The 12,656-nt window shown below is 42.6% G+C and overlaps 1 protein-coding gene across 1 annotated transcript in view; it reads right to left on the bottom strand.

Annotated features, from left to right (window-relative positions):
• The window catches only part of KMT2E (lysine methyltransferase 2E (inactive)), a 67,387-nt gene that overhangs the window by 54,282 nt on the left and 449 nt on the right, over positions 1-12,656 (bottom strand). The window lies entirely within an intron of this gene.

The following is a 12,656-nucleotide window of genomic DNA, read 5'->3' as shown; positions in this document are numbered from 1 at the left end:
AGGCTGTGCTAGGCTGCAGCACCCACTGGCAAGAGCCAGAACGGGTGTGGCCAGTCAGGATAAGCTGTAGCACACGCTGGTGTGTGGCAGGACTGGGTGTGGGCCACAGCAGGCTGGGCCAAAACATTTGCTGGCACATGCACGATGTGGGGCTGGGGAAGGACCTGGTACGGGGACTTGGAGAACTCCCCTGCTGGGCCACAGCTCCTGCTGGTAAGCTTGAGAACTGGGTCTGGAGGCATGCCTGCCAGGCTGCAGCACCCACTGGCAGATGTGGGCATTAGGGCTGCAGGCAGGATGAGTGGGGCTGGGCCAGTCCACAGTACCTGCTACCACACATGAGAGTTAGGATGGGGTGCAGGCCAGGCTGAGCTGGGCTGAAATATCCACCAATTCACGTGAGGGTAGGGTATGGGAGTGGGCCGGGCTGGGCCGCAGCACCCACCCACGCGGGCAGCTTCTCTCCATCTGAATTATGTCAACATTAAGATAAAAAATTTTAAAAGGAATGCTCAGGACTGCACCCCCTATCTACCATGTTCCATAAGAAGTCTAAGAACAGCCTGAAAATCACTGGCTAAAATAAGATGCTGACTCAAAATATGACATGAAAAACTCATTTCACTGGTACACTGTCCTGTCCAAGGGGCACAAAGTCTGCCAAAAAGGTTAGACGACTGTAAGAAGAATCAATATCAACAGTTAAAAAAATCCTCTAGACACATCTATTTCGTTATTCAAATTATTTAGAATAGCCTATTATGCTTATTATTATTTTCTTAGCATTTAAATAAGAATGCCACCAAATTAGGACTTATTTTTATTTTTACGAAAGGTTAAAAAATCACCTTATCCTCTCACTCTTTATAATCCCAGGAACATTATATACTCACTTTCACTCTTTAAGATTAACTCAGTATGCCTTCTACCAACATTCTGTACCCAATTCAGATCAGCAAATCCCGGGCCCAGCGCGGTAGCCTAGAGGCAAGGATCCTTGCCTTGCATGTGCCAGTTCCCATATGGGCGCCGGTTCGTGCACTGGCTCCTCCACTTTCCATACAACTCCCAGCTTGTGGCCTGGGAAAGCAACTGAGGATGTCCCAAAGCCTTGGGACCCTGCACCCCTGTGGGAGACCCAGAAGAAGCTCCTGGCTCCTGGCTTCGGATTGGCTCAGCTCTGGATGTTATGGTCGCCTGGGGAGTGAACCAGCGGATATAAGATTTTTCTGTCTTTCCCTCTCTTTCTCTTTTCCAATAAAGATAAATTTTAAAAGCAAAAATTGGGATGGGGCACTGATCCCAGGAAGAAAAGCCCCACCCTCAGGGCTCTGCTTAAGACAAATAAATAAATACAAACCTGCAGCTGAACAAATTCTCTCATGTAGTTGCCCCCAAGGTTTACCCCTCCCACGTATTAGTTTCCTATCAATCTTGCATTCAACCATCCCTGTTTCAGCTCTATTCCCAGCTCTCTATAAAATATATACCCATTCAAATATCTTTCACCATCACTTCAAACTCACTCAACCTGAAACTTCTCTACTACAAGTCTCCCACTGCTCCATCTTGCGCTCACTACCTCACTGTCCACCCTCTTGTGTCTGCCGGTCGTCTACCTTACTGCCACCTGGTCAGTCCTCCGTGCTTCCCCAGATCCGTTCTCCGCTTAGACCCTGTAATCATCACCATCTTCTGAGTAAATGTCAACATCAACAAACATTTCTGCGCATTAGCAATAAGTTCTGATTAATTTATCTGAAAACAATGGGAGAATCAACACTGTTATTTAAGTTTCCACTTATATTCCAATTATAGCAACTATTTCAAAATACAATAAAATCAGCTCAAATCACTCCCTGATTTATTGGGGACATTCTATATTTTCAATACTGCTCAGTGTGTTTGGGAATGAGCAATGAACACACAATTACACTGCTCTTACTTCAACATGTAATCAAGGGTACCTTAACTTTCTTAAGAACCTTTGATTATTCAGTTGTTCACACTGCCTTGCCAACGATTAGTGCTGTGTGTGAATCTATATAGAAACCTCAAGTTTTTCAAGTGATTTTAATTCAACTTCTTGGCCAGTCACTCCTTAGCTTGGTGACTCTAACAAACATCTGTCTATCCCTAGGCCTCTTACGGGAGAATGGGTACAACCTCCCTTCCGAAGAGGTGACAGAGTATACATGTAATCGTTATTTATTAGTGTCAGCGGCCTTGCCATTTAGGAGATAAGATCCCACCACTGAATCAACGAGGGTTTAATCAGTCTGGTTAAAATGTTGGTCATTGGGGCTATTCAAAAAGGTAAATAAACCACTTATTATTGAAGAAAAAGCTGGAAGCCAGTGCAGGTTCTTAACATCTCCACCTGCAGCATCAGCTCCTCCCGTGGGTGCCAGTTCATGTCCCAGACTGGGTTCGAGAGCCTGTTGAAGAATTGGGAAGGCAGTGAGTGGAGGACGGCTGAAGAACGGCACCCTCGTGGGCAGGAGACCAGGAAGAAGCTCCTGACTCCTGGCTTCCCACTGACTCGGCTCCACTCAAGGTAGACTTTTGAGCCTGAACCAAAGATGGATGATCTCTTGGTCTTTCTGTCTCTATCTCAATCCCCTTGTGTGTCCCCTCATTGTAAATATGCCTTCCAAATAAAAGAGATAAATCTTTAAAAAAAGGAAGGAAGGAAAGAAAAGAAAAGAAAACTAAAGAAAACAAAAGAAAGAAAAAGCTAGCTAAACATTCAAAGTCCATTTAAAGCACTGTCCAAGGAGCCAGGTATGCTCCCTAGCATTAGGGCGGTTAGATCTGCATCTCCGAGTTCCTGGCTTTGTTCTAGTCCTTCCATTCCAAGGCTTATGAAACCCAGAACAAGTTCCTCATCTTGGCACATTTTTAATAATAATAATGGGACTTTGAATATTATTCCTCAAGATTTATTAATTTTTATTTGAGAGAGATATTTATAGAGGAGAGAGAATTTTTCACCCACTGCTTCATTCCTCAAGGGGCCTCAATGGCCAGAACTGAGCCGATCCAAAACCAGGAGCTGATTTCACACCTCCCATGTGGATGCTAAGTGCCACCCTCTGTTGCTTTCCCTGGCTGTAGGCAGGAAACTGGGTTGTAAGTGGGGCAGCCAAGACTTGTACTGGCACCTGCCTGGAATGCCAGCATTGTTTTTGTTTTAATACAAATAGAAAAAACAGGGTCAGCACCACAGCATAGCAGGCTGTCTCCCCTTACGGTGCCTGGCTGTTCCACTTGCAGTCGGCCTCCCTGTTTTCGGCCTGGGACAGCAGCAAAGGATGGCTCAAGCCCTTGGGCCCCTGCATCCACATGGGAGACCCAGCAGCTCCTGGCGCTCAGCTTCAGACCAGCCCAGTTCTGGCCACTGCAGCCATCTGAGTGAACCAGTAGATGAAGATCTCTTTTGTCTTTGCTTCTAATTCTGCCTTTCAAATAAAAAATAATTAAAAAGAAAAAAGAAAACCAAAGCAAAACCAGGATGTACAAAGATTACTATTTTACAGTGAGGGCAGGGAAGCTTAGGGACAATAAGGTCCATGCACCTTACCATCAAAAATGAATGATGGAATTAAGATCCTTAACTCTATTAGGAAGAATACAGAAACTTCTGACTATTAAACAGGCTGTCTTAAGTGAATTACACCTATACTAATCTTTACAATACAGGGGAAAATGACATGCAGGAGGTGGGCATCAAGACAAGGTAAGTACCCTTCCCCCAACATGTAGCTCCCTGACTAAAAAAATTCTGTTTTTTATCCCAACATAAACTAGAGAGAATTCACTGTCTACCAGCTTTAGCTTTAAATTATTTTAAGGTAAAAACAATCACTTAGACACTTATGGGGCAATCTGAGTGCAAACTTGCCTCTGGATTTTTAATTTTCCTCCATAATCTTTAAATTATCTTATCCACAATTGATAATTTTCTAAATTGGCAATATTCAGGAAATTCACCTTGATAAAGACAAGTTTCACAACACATTTTACTTAGTTTTCATTTAAACAAATATCTCTTTGCCCTCATTTATCATTGACTTATGCAATATTTAACAAAAAAACAAAAAGTAAGTATAATGCAAGCACAGTTGAGATTAGCCAATTTGGGAACTTGAAATTTGAGAACATGACCATTCAAGTTAACAGGTGGAAGCACTGCAGTTTACATTAATTCAATATGCACAGATATTAGCATTTTTAAGAAACACTGGGAGCCAGTGTTGTGGTCCAACAAGTTAAGCTGCCACCTGCAATGCACCTTATAGGTGCTAGCTTGAGTCTCGGCTACTCCACTTCTGCTCCAGCTCCCTGCCAACGTACCTGGGAAAGCAATGGAAGATGGCCTTGACCATGGGCTCCTTCATGGGAGACCCAGATGAAGGTTCTGGGTCCTGGCTTTGGCCTGGCACCGCTCTGTTCTGATTCGTCGGCTCACTGCCTAAATACCCTGAGACCCAATCCAGCTCTCACACATGGTTGGCAGGGACCTAACCACTTAGGGCAGTGCCTGCTGCCTCCCAGGGCACACTATGTCAGGAGGCTGGAAGAGGGAGTGGACCCAGGACTGTAGCTACTCCAACATGGGATGCAGACATCTCAAGAGGCATCTTAACTGCTATGCCAACAACCACAGCAGAATTTATAAAAACAAATACATGTACTTTATGCCATATACTTCAAACACTGGGATTAGATTTGATAGTGCCACAAAATGGACCATGATTCAACATTTAGGATATATTTGGGTACAGTCAAAAATGCATTTTTAAATTTTTCATTTTCATTGTATTTTAAAGGGAGATAAGGAGTTGGGAGAGAGGAGGGGAGTGACAGACACATTGTTGCATTCTATGGTTCATTTCTCAAATGCCTGTAATAGCCAGGCTAGGACAGGCTGAAGCGGGGAGCCTGGAACTCAGCAGAGGTCTTCCACAGAGTAAGCAGTGACTCAACTCCTTGAGCTGTCTCCTGCTGCTTCCTGAAGTACGCATTAGCAGGAAGCTGGAATCCCCTGAACCCGGGGATTGTTACAGGATGTGAGAAACCCAAACAGCATCTGTACCACTGTGCCTTATGTCCAACCCTCGAATGAACTATTCTAAAGCATCTACAAAATGCTAGGTACCCACTGTATCCTCTCTCCCAACTTCCTTCTCAGAAGAAAACCATAAATTCTAGAGAATATGACCAGCACTCTATTTTTATTCACAAGTCTTACAATGTTTTTCTGACTCTCCAAAGACACTAATTTCCATTTAGTTATCTAATACCTACATCAGCACAACAGCCAAATGAGCATCCAAACTCACTGCCAACACTTTGCTGTCACTGAATGGATATCCCAAACAGATTAGTATTATCATAATGCAAGGAAGTCTAGTTTTCTTGCTTCTTTCCCCTCTCCTATTCTTCTAAAGTTTTCTTCAAGTTGTATTTCTTTTAACTATGAGGTTTCAAAAACCATACCCTGTATTGCCCTAGAGTTACAGATGTTTCACAATCTACTATGTTAGTGCACCACATCGCCAAATTTTAAAAAGTATTATTAATTTGCATGTATTTTTAAAAAGAACTCACTAGATTCAAGAAAATATATTTCAAAAAACTGCTTGAGGAGTAGGCATTGTGGCTTAGCATGTAAAGCCAACACCACCTGTTGTGCCACTATCACATATGGGTGCTGGCATCCCATGAGCCCAAATGTGTCTCACCTGCTCCACTTCCCATCCAGCTCCCTGCTAACGTGCCTGGGGAAGCAGCGGAGGATGGCCCCAGTGCTTGGAGCCCTGAATCCATGTGGGGAATCCTGGTCCCGGCTCCCAGCTCCTGGTTTCAAGACTGACCCAGCCACAACCCTTGCGGCCATTTGGGGAATGAACCAGTAGATGAAAGATCCGTTTCTCCCTCTCTCTCTGCAAGTCTGCCTTCTAAATAAATCTTTTTTATTTGTAAGAGAAAAAAAATGTTTGAAGCACTCAATTCTAATGAAGGAAAGGGAATATCATAACTAAAGTGGATGAACTCAACTTTAACTGTTAGTGCTGGTAGCAAACCAGAAACCTGAACAATGCTACTATAACTCAACAATTCTAAATATTAAATAAGGAACTGGAAATCATTTCACAAATGTGAGTGACTGATTTCTGTCTTCTGAGTTTAAAATTAGACCAACATCCAGAAAACTGCTTTAAGTTCCATTTGTATGTATGGAAAACTAAGTAAGAATAGTGACTATATGTGCAACCAACACAGTAAAGTTTCATTCAAGTAAGCAGCATCAATAGATGCTAAATGTAGAAGAAAAATTGACGAGGAACTGAATATTTATCCCAAACATGTCCCGAAAGATTAGTTAATAATGACAAAATGAAAAACACAGTCATTATACAATAGAGAAACTGTTCAACACGCTAAGCAAACAACCCAAGGAACACCCTGGTCAACAGCAAGCAAACAGAAGCCAGTTCTCTGTGCTATTCATGTGACTTCTGTAAAGTCTGAAATTATTTTAAAATAAAAAACTTACTTTCACAATTCAACATATTTATTTACAAGAATATTCTAACATATTGAAAATTTATTATGAGCAGTTACCAAAAAAAGCTATTCATGATTTTGAAAATGTTTGCACCAAAAAATATTTTTAAATTCTATTTTTCATAAACTTCTTAAAGTAACCTCATATATAAAGATATTTATGTTTTTATTTTAAAATTAAAAATTGAATTATCAATTATTCAGTTTTGGAAGCCCACCCAAGTACATGAGATCACTTTAAAAGAAGCAGTTTTACAAGTGTCTCTCTCTTGCTCCTCAACCAAGGACACTTGCCTCTCCCTCCACCTGTCACAAACATCCACCCTCCAAAGCCCTCTGCAGCTCATTTAGGGGATCAATGCTCAAAGGCTGGCTGCTCTAACATCCTACTGATTCCTATGGAGCCCATCAGAACTCCCTTCAATGAATTTGTGCAATTTCCCTATTGCTTTATAATAAATGCTTTATTTAAGCTAGTTAGAAATAATTTCTGTTCCTCGCGCCCAAACTATAAAACAGCAGGAATAAAGTAAGAGATCTCTCAAAGCAGAAACAACCTTGTTTCTCTTGATATCCTTCGTGCCAGGAAAATAGGAACCACTCAAATTCATCTTTTATCTGTGTTTTAAAAGTATTTGGGGGGGGGGGACTGGCATTGTGGCATGGTGAGTAAAGCCGCTACCTATGAAGCTGGCATCACACGTGGGCACTGGTTCCAATTCCAGTCACCCCACCTCTGTTTCTGCTCCCTGCTAATGCGCCTGGGCAAGCTGAGGATGGCGCCCTCCTCGCTGCAGCAGCCCTGGAAGAAGGGTCAGGACTCCCTTGCAGCCATCTGGAGAGTGAGCCAGCAAATGGAAGATTTTCTTTGTCTCTCCTCCGCTTTCTGTAACACTCTTTAACATTAATTTTTTTAAAAAACACTTTAAAAAAATAAACGTTTTAAACTCTCAAAAAATGCTACATACAATTATGTGAACTTTGAAATTCTAAATATCACAAATCAAAATTAACTCAATCTCACTGTTACATTGTAACTTTGTGCCACAGGTTTAGACCTTAAATGCTGCAAGCAAGTTAGAACACAAGCAATTAAGGTAGTTCCTTAATCATTCAATTACCATATTATGATCAGCTGTTCTCTAAAAGGTCTGGTATCTACTTAATGCAATACATCTAAAGAAATAGTTCTTTGTTGAACACACATGTTAGTGTGGATAATGTCCGGCATCCCAAAGACTATGAACAGTTCTGGTAAACAAATAAAATTTCTAATAAAGCTATAAAATTCACCTAACAACAGAAAAATGACTTTTTTAAACTGTCTGGAAATCAGATTTGGTTTACAAACTGTCTACAAAAGAGGAGCGAGAAAAATGCAGACCAAACAAAACGTAAGACCAACTACTCTCCTCGTATTTAAATCAAAATCATCCTAGTTACCAACAGTTATTAATAACCCCTCATGCCCTTAAAGATACAAATATCTAACCTACTTGTCTGGGCTGGGTAACCATCATTTTTTTTCTAAAGGTGATACAGCTTTTACTTTTTAACTTCTATCTCAGCTGAGATGCAAATTGATAGAGGCAAACAAACAGCAAGTTCCCAGGCAATTGTTTCAACTCCTAAAGCCCAAAATAGCAGGAGCCTCTGAGCTTGGACCAAAGCCAGGTCCCTTAGGTGGTGGCAGGGGACCCAACAAGCAGCCATCACTACGGCCTCCCAGGGTCTGCGCTGAAGCAAACTAGTGTCAGGAGCAATAGCCAGGAACAAACCCAGATATTCCAAAAAGCAACGTAGCAGTTTCAGGCATGAAGCCATATGCCTACTCCCATCATCTGAGTTTTAAAATAACACCTTGCATCAAAGTTCAGCACAACAGAAACCAATTACTTTGCATAATTAATTCCTACCTCTTTATAAAATATCCATTGCTTAATAACAGTAACAATATTTTTAAATATCATCTACTTCAAATTTAGCGTACAGAGTAGCACTCAATCATAAATACTGCTCTTCCTATTAAGCAAAAGTCCAAGCAATACACAAAAAATTATCATTTCAATGTTAAGAAAAATGAGGCTCTTCCCAACATTTGTCCATTACAAAACAAAAAAATTGGAGCCACTTCAGTTGAAAAATTAATCTGAAAACTAGTAGCATTCACACAGTATTTCAAATAGACTGTTATTTGACCTATCAAGACAGAAAGTCATTTTATCTTAATGTAAAACTAGTTCTATACCCAATAGAACACAGGTATTTAATACTTATTCTAACATATAATGAGGAGCAATCCTCATTTTTCCAAACATGTAAATGTGCTTTTAAGCAAAAAGCTTTAAATTCATACAATTGAGCATCTACCATGTGTCAATAAATCTTCAGATAAGTTACTATTAAAATATTTTAAAATGAGTTGTAGAATCATTTAAGAAAACTGCATACTAATATTTCCTAAGCAGCTTTGCTAGCTCTTGAAAGTTCTGTTTTACAGAACATTTTAAACACATTATTAGAGTAGCATACATTTAACTCCCAATAGTAACTTCCAGAAAAGCAGAGCTGTTAAAATTTACATAACAGACCTTTAAAAAAAATAGGTTTCTTCACGAGACTGATGTATGAAAATGGGCACTTTAGCCTTGGAAGTAAATGTGGCAATTTAAGATGTCAGAATTTCCCTAAGACAGTTGAGGTTTTATCTACTGAGGGGGAAGACTTTCTCCTAGTTATTAATTGGTTTTTCCCCAGTTCCTTATTTTTAGATCAAAGAATTCCCAGAGCTTCCTATGGTACACAAGGCAGAGACTGGCGGACACCGCGAGGTAATGAAACAAGCCAAAATTTCAAGAGTTGGGAGAGTTCTCCAGAGTTGAAAGGCTGTCTGTGAAGGCTCTAAACTCAAACAGGAATAAAAGAGATCCTTTAATTTACTGACAACAAAGGGGAAGGATGACCAAAATGTAACCTCTAAAAATAAAATTTATCCTCCAATTACATTATGGTTTTCTACAAATCCACTTAAACAGATAAACAAGCAATCCCTCAAACTCAGCTATCCTAAGAACAAAGACCATTTGACAAGTTTTCCCCTACGAAACCAAATGTTTTTAAAAAGTCGCTGGGAACAAAATTCATGACTAATCTTTAAATAAAGTTGCCTCCATAATCCAAACTTAAAACACGCACCATGGATTGATAAAAATAAACATTTATGCCCATATTATTCCTAAAGTAATGATTTAAAATAAGGTATAATGCTCTTTAAAAGAAAAAAAAATCCCATTTTCCAAAACATCAAAACAAAACAAAAATCCCAAAGCAATGAAGCCAGCCAGTACACAAGTTAACAGACTGAGGCAGCTTTTATCATCACTAACTCTGTATTTTGCTTAGAATCAAGTCCGTCCAACTGTATTATACATCTAGACCCGCCGAAGGTGTGTAACCAGGAAAACCACGGGCAGCGACAACGTTCCCGTCCAGGGCTCTGTGATCTCAGACACTGGGACAGTGACTTTAAAGGCCCAATCTTCTTCCGAACCACAGATCTCATCCATCTGGTCCATAAAACCAATGCACAGCCTTTTCCACCACAGTGACAGAATGACGCATCCATACGCAAGATCACAATGCTTAAGATCGCTGATTCTAAATCCCTACACTCCCGCCATCACAAACATTCCATGTTATAATAAATATTTCAGAGTCAAAGTAAGGTTGTGCTCAAGCCTCCATGATGAAACGTGACGGCCCATAAAAAAAATCCCTAAATCAGTTATTCCTATAATTATTTTGCAGACTAAATCTTATCAACTAGTTAATATATCCAACATACAAAGTAAGCCCACTCCAAAATATTTACACTGGAGTGAGACCATCAGGAGAGGGTGTATTACGTTCACCAAGCTTTCAAAGTGCCATTGGATTGGAAGGCACTGGTCTTTGAGCTGCTGCCCAATCAGGCTGGTCATTACAAGCCATTAGAGGCCCACTCACACCTCACTGTGCAGTTCAGCCTAAAAAGATCAACCTCCCACTACAGAAGTAATTTAGAATCATTCACACTTTCAAAATATAGCTGAATGACACCTGACACCATCTAATTTTTGGACTCAGTCTATAAGATTCTGAAAATAGAAAGGAAGAAAAAAAAAAAGAAGAGGGGGACTCAAGGGCCTATGACAGTAATGCTTTTATTTAATGTCTATTAAAACAAACTCTAGAATCCCATAATAGGAAGATGGGCACGTCTGGGGAGGGGAAGGGGCGGAATCAAGAACCAAAGCCTTACTTTTGACTTACATAATGATGATAGTATGCTAAAAGGCAATCTTACCAGCATGCAGCCTCCTTTCACTTCACCAAATACAAAATCATCAACTTCAAAAATTCTTAGGAAAAGTATAAAGGAAAAATAGATGCAAAAATAGAATAGTGGAAAGAACAGCATCTCAACCCCAGAGAAATAACAGGTTCAGGCTTGTCGGTTCAGCTCCCTAAATTTAATCTGAAACAGAATACAACAGCCAAAATTCACCAAATCCGCCAAGAGCTGAGTGGGAAACAGCTTACCCTAGATTAAGCCATGCAAGCACCCAAAGTACGCTGTACCAAACACTGAAATTTGCTTCCTCGCGTTGGATAAAAGATGGTTGATTAAATCAAACAAAAGTATTCCTGCGACTCCAATTCTGTTTCATGTTTCAGCTGCGGTCACCACAGACATTGCCAAGGCTACCTGAGTGGTTTTCATTTTTTTCAAAAGTAGTGTCATTTCATTTGCTTCGCCAAGAGAAACCAATAAAATTAATCAGCTAAAACACAGCACTGTAATTTGCAGTAAAAGCAACACCTTTTGGTTAAGGGCTCGGGGAAGGAAACAAACCCAGCCTTTTCATGTAAACATAATAAGCCTGTAATATGCTGCAGACAAACGCACTGCATGGGGTGTGGAGGACCCGAGCTGATTAGATTACCACAACATCAGCCTGGGGCCGCCATTTTTAGAATCTGTAAAGGACAAAAGAGGGAAATTACAGTTTTGACTCCTCATCTCAGAAATTCAAGAGGCAAAGGGGGGCTTTTTCCCAATTAGGGACTGGTGTCTCCAGCCTAGAGTTGAATGCACCTCCACTGAATTCTCGCCGAGGCTCCGCGAGTCCAAACACCTTACGTTATTCCCAGCTCTAAAAAGGGAATGCGATGGGCCGGCCCGGGGTGCCCCCAGATGCAACTGTAGCGATTCGGCGGCGCCCGGGGCTCCAGCGGGCACGGGGCGCAGCGGCACGCAGGCCCGCAGCTCCGGGCTCGTCCGCGGCGCCCCCCACCCCCTCCCCCGGGGTGCCCGCACAGGGAACCGTTTGTTTCTCATCCGTGTCTGCTGCCACGGTGTTTGTGCCAATGCCTTGGTCAAAATAAGCTTTTCCCCGGCGAGCCATATTGTGGGTTCTCCGGCCTCGGGCACGGGAAAAGGGAAGGCGGCACTGCGAGAGGAGTGGGGGGCTAGGGGAGGAGGAGACTGGGAGGGCTGGGTCCTGGGGTGACCACCTCAGGGGCGGGTTCACCCGCTCCCGGAGAGGATGAGGGGCTGTCTGGGTTCGCTCGCCCACAAAGAGAGATGCCCAGGGCGTTCTCGGAGCCCCCCGTTTCTGGAGCAGCATCCCGGGCACAGCCGCTCCCGAGATGGGGCCAAGCAGACGGGGCCCGCGGTGGTCCAGGAGCACCTGGAGCCGACGCGGTGGAGGACAGGAGGCGCGCCGGCAGCGCCCGGGACCCCCGTCTCCACACCGACCCTACCAACAGCCCCAAGCACCCCCCGCCTCCGGCCCGACGGCCCCGGGCACCCCACTCCCTAACTCCCACTCCCGAGGGGGTTTAACTGCCAGTTTCCCCAGCCCCTACCCTAAAACCCGCCATAATTAATGCTCCATTGCCAAGGGCCAGCCAGAGAGAAAAAGGATGGCTTCGGCTTCCACAAGCAAAGGTCTGGCCCCGGCAAACCCAACCGAGAGACAACGTCGGGGTGTCCCCCCCACCCCAGTCCCCGAGGAGAAAGACGGGAAGCCTCCCCGAAA

Source organism: Ochotona curzoniae, unplaced genomic scaffold, assembly GCF_017591425.1.
Source record: "Ochotona curzoniae isolate NIBS_2020 unplaced genomic scaffold, NIBS_Ocur_1.0 contig_21, whole genome shotgun sequence".
Taxonomy (NCBI): domain Eukaryota; kingdom Metazoa; phylum Chordata; class Mammalia; order Lagomorpha; family Ochotonidae; genus Ochotona; species Ochotona curzoniae.
This window is presented reverse-complemented; position numbering and strand designations above follow the sequence as displayed.